At 27.3% G+C, this 5,751-nt stretch overlaps 1 protein-coding gene across 4 annotated transcripts in view; it reads left to right on the top strand.

Moving 5' to 3' along the window:
* Positions 1-492: 492 nt before the first annotated feature.
* LOC107442210 (cell adhesion molecule 2) overlaps positions 493-5,751 on the top strand; it is a 277,323-nt gene continuing 272,064 nt past the window's right edge. For 2 of the 4 annotated variants that reach the window (XM_071187557.1, XM_016055718.3), the window contains exon 1: positions 520-661. The gene's annotated coding sequence lies outside the window, so the exon portion shown is untranslated. Of the gene's footprint in view, positions 662-5,751 lie in introns of all 4 variants that reach the window. The other 2 variants (XM_016055710.3, XM_016055726.3) reach the window with 2 other exon arrangements.

The following is a 5,751-nucleotide window of genomic DNA, read 5'->3' as shown; positions in this document are numbered from 1 at the left end:
TTACTTCAGTTTGAAAATATTGCGGCCCGAAAAATAAAAAGAAACGCTGTAGATTTTAAGAATTTATAATCTATAACAATCTAATTTTTATCGAAGCAAATCCTTTTTAACAGAATGATTTTTTTTCGAACAAAAAACCTTATAACATTAATTCAAAATGAAAGAGTATCCTATAAAATGATAGTTACCAAGAGTAGTAAAAGGATCGCTATTGAACTATATAAGAAACCACGCTTAAAAGTAGTTACTGAAATAACTATAACCAGTTTTATTTCCAATATTCGCTTAACAATTGCGTCTGCTGAATAGTATCAACAGATGTAAACAAAATGCTTTGTTTACATCAGAAATCCCTATTCCCTTAACAAAACCTCTTAAAAACGAATCAGTTAAATTATTCCAATTTGTGGCCGCCAGAAGATGCTCTCTTTCTAACCAACGCCACCATGCGCTGGCTCACTGCGCTGGCCAACCCTCAAGTTTGAGAAAAGCGCGCCTATTCAAAGAGTCGCGCTCACATCGATCGGCCAGTGCGGGCCCTCTACTGGAAATTCTTTGGGAGACGCACGTCTGTCTTCTGTTCAGTTCCAGTTTAGTACGTCCAAGAGGCATCAGCCAAAACTTAAAGCTGCGGATATTTGGTCCAAGTCACCTATCTACGGTAAGTGGACTTTTTCTTTTCTCTTTTAAAGCCTCTTCCGTACTTCCGAGGATCTTTAATCACTCAACTGTGACTTTGTTCGGAAGGAACTCGGAGGATATTCTAGTTTTCTTTTCGAAATAGCCACAATTCGAATGTGAGTTAAACTTTGAGAAGTATCAAAAAGTTCTGTTGCGTATGGAGGGAAATTCGAAGCATGGCTTAGCACCGTAGAAGTTTGTGCGCGAACGGTGCAAATCATTGCGTTCAAAGTTTTTTGTCGGAGAGACAGTGAAATTGAAAGATATATTTTTACATTATAAGACTTTCTGTTTTAAAGGGTGATGCATAATTGGAGTTTTTCTTCTTTTCCCAATAAATAAATGTTCTTCGTAGTGTCTTTGGCAATGGTATTGAAAAGGCAGACAACTGAAATAATTTAAGAAGAATATTTTGAAATAATTTCACAATGCATGACAATATTTTCATGAATAATTAAGCTGATATAAAACATTATCAAAAATATTATTTTAACAATTTAAATTTAATTTTTTTAAAGTAAATAATGGCAACAGCACGTCATTATTTTTAAGTCTTAATAATGCATGTCACTAAAACGAAAGCTCATCATGCTTTAGAATAATTTAATAACCTTTATAATAATAATAATAAAATTTAAATATAGGAATAAGTTAATAATAGGAATAATTTAGTAGGAGTAATTTAAAATTTCATCGTTAATAATTTAACTTAGATATAAATCATCACGGACACATACGAATAATATAAAAATGTAAATGTAATTTAAATGCATAGTTGTGAGTTTATATATTATTTTTTAAAAGTGACTATTTATTACAGCACTTTATTATTTTAGGCATAATAAGCCTAATTAAATAGATTCTACACATTTTATTAGAATTTAGGATACATTTTAGAAATATTTTAATCACTGTTGTTTTTAGGATTTTCTAAAAATTTTGGTGACACATAAGAAATATGATATGTATCAGCTATACAACTTTATTGAAATATTTTTTAATATAAACTTACTAAATGATTATTATCTCTCAAAAACAAAAGAAAATAAGAAAAAGAAAAAAAATGACATAAACCTTGTTTTAAAAACATTTTAAGTTATCTTTGAATAGGTAGAAAATAATTGTGCAATGGCATCCACACATTATGATTTCCGCCAGATGACGTCACCAGTACATGTCGGTTTTTTGCTCAACTCCATCTATTTTGTTACGTAACTTTGGACTTATTCAGTTGGTGTGATTCGTGATTGATGTGTTAAAGTCGATTTTTAAAGTCTAACTCGCTTCATCTAGAAACATTTCTCTTCATGCAAACATGAAGTTTACTAAGCACATTATCAAGTATTTGATTGGACTCAAATTTGAATTCACAAGAACTGCTCATAACTAAATAACCACTTTTGCCATCAAAATGTTTTCTAATGGCGGAGAAATTATGAGCTATTTTTAGGTTTTAAAATAAAGAATGATAGGTTTAAAAATAAAAGGAACATATAGATTTTTAGGAAGTAGGGTTGGAAGGTTATTAATTTGTTCCTAAAGACGTGGATATGGTGTTGTTCAATGGAAATCTTTTCATGCGTTAATATGATTCAATTCCCAATATCATTTTTACTTGAGAATATATGAGATCGTTAGATGAGGCATAATACATATCAATAGAAAAAAAATCAATCTTATTAAGTTTGTTGCATATGTTTAAATAACCTTGCGAGAAAAATGGAAAAAATGAATATTTATATTTTTAATCACATATTGCTCATTAAAAAGAAGTATTGTATTCATTACGTATAATTTTAAATGAATTTTAACTTATTAAATTGAGCAATGGCTATTTTACATTAATAAATACTTAGGTATTCATCTATTAAACAGTTTTCAAATCAAATTTAACTTCTTTTTTATGTCAATCGTACTAATCAGCACCTATTTTAACATTTAAAATATGTAAATAATGATCTATTAATTCGTCGCTTTGCACAACAGTTATTATGCGTCAATTACATCATTACCCAAAACTGAACCTAGAATCAAAACTACTTGGCTCTGTTTTCCATGCATGCATAATTTTGAAAACTATATCACTCTGACGATAGAGTCCAAAAGAAAATAATTATAAAACTAATTATAATTGAGATATAATTACTCTTTGATTCCCTTAAATAAAACTAAATGTAGTTTTAAAAATACAAATGTTTGGCCACAAAAATTTACACTCACAGCATCCTTTCTCGGTTACTGCATGTATTGTAGAAAAAATCTGTATCTAATTCTACTACTTTGCTGCATTAAATTTGATTGTATTGTTACTGCACTAAATTTAGTAAACATACTATGTTTACTAAGATCAATTGCAGAAACTTCAATAGAAAAGTTTATGGAATTCCAATTCCTAAGAGATATTCTAGAAATACAGAGCTTTTGCAGCGTAGTGGTATCACAAAAAAATAAGCGAAAGAGGAAACTTAAGCGGCCAATTTTCAAGATTTTCCGCTACATACACTATAAAACATATCACACTAATTTGTTTGAAATATAATTTGATACTGTTTTAATAAAGTAACAATTTATTAAGATGATTCTTTCTTTCTAACCTTACCAAATTCCAAGAGGTTTGGGGACGAAGGGGAGAAACTTCAAACATGATTTTAATCATCTTTATTTAGTTTACAGAACAAAACTGATAGTGAATATTTAATCATCTCGGTAGTATTCTATGAAACATATAAAATGCAAGACTATTACTTAATCAGAATTTACGAAAGTTATGTATTCAGAGCTAAGGAAATTCTGCAATCAGCAATTTTGAAAGATAGTACAGAACCTTCCTTTGAATTTCTCCCAACTGTCACCAGGAGATTTTTTTTTATATTTAAAGTGGTAGCAAATTTTATGCTTTGATATTTAATTCTTGGTTAAATAAAATTTAATTTCAAATTCTATTTACTACCACTACATGCAAATAATTTTAACAATTATATAAAAGTTAGAAACTAATTTTGTTTCAATTTTAACACTAGAAACATTGAATATTGCTGTATATCAAGAAAGACTAAAGAGGACACTTTAGCATTTCAGGCATTTTTTTACGATTCCGTCTTTTTAGTATTAAATGTTATAGAAATTGAAGTACTTTTTGTTGATATTTACCACTTCAATTCTTTTTTATCTTCCAGCTAAGTATTTATCTGCTTTAGACTTTTGATAAATATTTTAATTTTTTTGGTAATTTAAGTAAAGGGAATCGATTATCTTCGATATCGTTATCATCTAGATCGATTATCTTCGATTAGAATAGTAATAAAAAATAAATTATTTAGTCACAGACAAATGTACAGTAATAAATCACTTAGCTAAAATCACTAACCACTTAATTTTATTGTTTTTAAATGAAAAACTCATAGAAGTTTTAAGAGGATATCAAAAACTATTTCACTTTATCTCTTGATGAGAAGCCTTTATTTTTTATCCTTTTTTAGAAAGTTAAAATGCTGTTAAATGATACTCGTTCATTAAAATTTTGAAGAACATGAAAACATCAAAAAATCGAAAATTATTCTAAAATTCAATTAGATTAATTTTCGCTAACACTCATTTTAAAAATTAATGTATTTTGATTGAAAGAAATCGGTGAGCAAAAATATAATATATCAAAACGCAAAGAACGATATATTTTAGTTGAGAATAAAGGTTTTTAGAGAGAAAAAAAAACAGGAGAAAATAAAACTGTTCACAATTATTTTCACTTTGAACGTAACAATTACCTCCTAATGTAAAGCATATAATTTGATATATATTAATTTGTACTATAATACATTGAAAACTTTTTTTTAAATTTCTTTCAAAACTACGGAAAACTTATTTCTACTGATACATTCCGTTTCTTAAATAAATCTCCTCAGCAATTCTTTCTTCAATAAATATTTCTTTCACTTAGTTTTGAATGAGCAAATGAAAACTAAATGGATAGATTTTTTTTCGTAGTATAGCGTTCGATACCAAAGTTTTATTTTAGAACCGTTATAAATTATTTTATTTTAATTTTATAAAGCTATTTTACTGTTCTATGATGAAAGACTGTTAAATCTCTTCTTTTATTTTAAAAATAAGTTAAGCTACATAGAAGTAAATAAAAAAAAAATTTCGTAATTCCTTATCAGGATTTTAAAAAAAATAAAATGAGGGAAATAATTTTTTTAAATTTTAAGGAATCAGCCAAAATCAAGAAAGTTTTTTTCTTGATATTTTGTGAGTGCTTTAAATACTTATATTGAATACAGTTAATTTTGACATTAATTTAACAATGAATAATTTCATTAAAATATCAGTCTAAATGTTTACTCTGAAATGTCGAATAATAACTAGAATTAAAAAATACGTTGCGGGGAAAATTGAACTGCTTTTTATTAAAAATATGACTGAAATGACTGAAAAATGCTAAACTCTATAAGGAATAATTTAAATAAAGAATTTAAATTAACAGGTCAAAAATCTAAAATTTGCATAACTGAAAACCGAATATAATCTAATTCTGTTTTTCGCATGCTTAATAATGGCTTTGCGCATTTAGTAATTTATAAGTTTCATAACACAAATTAATTTGCATCAATTAATAAATAATTATATATAAATCACTAGATTTAATATTATTCGAACAATCATGATTGTTTTCGTAGCATATGCATTATATGTCGAATTTGTCACTTCATTAGATTGTGCTACTTTTTATAATTATTTTAGGATCATAAAATGCAAGATTCAACATTAATTTGAGAAAACTACGCTATAAAAAATTCCGGATCAAATTCCGGTACGTCGCACCTGCACTTTGGGTGCATCAGCTTTAAAATCAATTTTACCGTAAAATCTATTTTTTTCGTAAAATCTATTCTTATCGTAAAATATTATACCATGGATTTTATTGTACCATTTATTTAATTAGAGTGATTCAGTGATTTTGCGTTGATTTTTACTGCAAAATTTATAGTATAACAGATTTTTTGGACCGTATCATGGATCCGGTGAAATTGAATCTTAGGATAAAAAGTATCGGCAATATATATATATATA

This window comes from Parasteatoda tepidariorum, chromosome X1 (assembly GCF_043381705.1).
Source record: "Parasteatoda tepidariorum isolate YZ-2023 chromosome X1, CAS_Ptep_4.0, whole genome shotgun sequence".
NCBI classification, from domain to species: Eukaryota; Metazoa; Arthropoda; class Arachnida; order Araneae; family Theridiidae; genus Parasteatoda; species Parasteatoda tepidariorum.
Note: the sequence above shows the minus strand (reverse complement) of the source record. Positions and strands in the feature narration are given on the sequence as shown.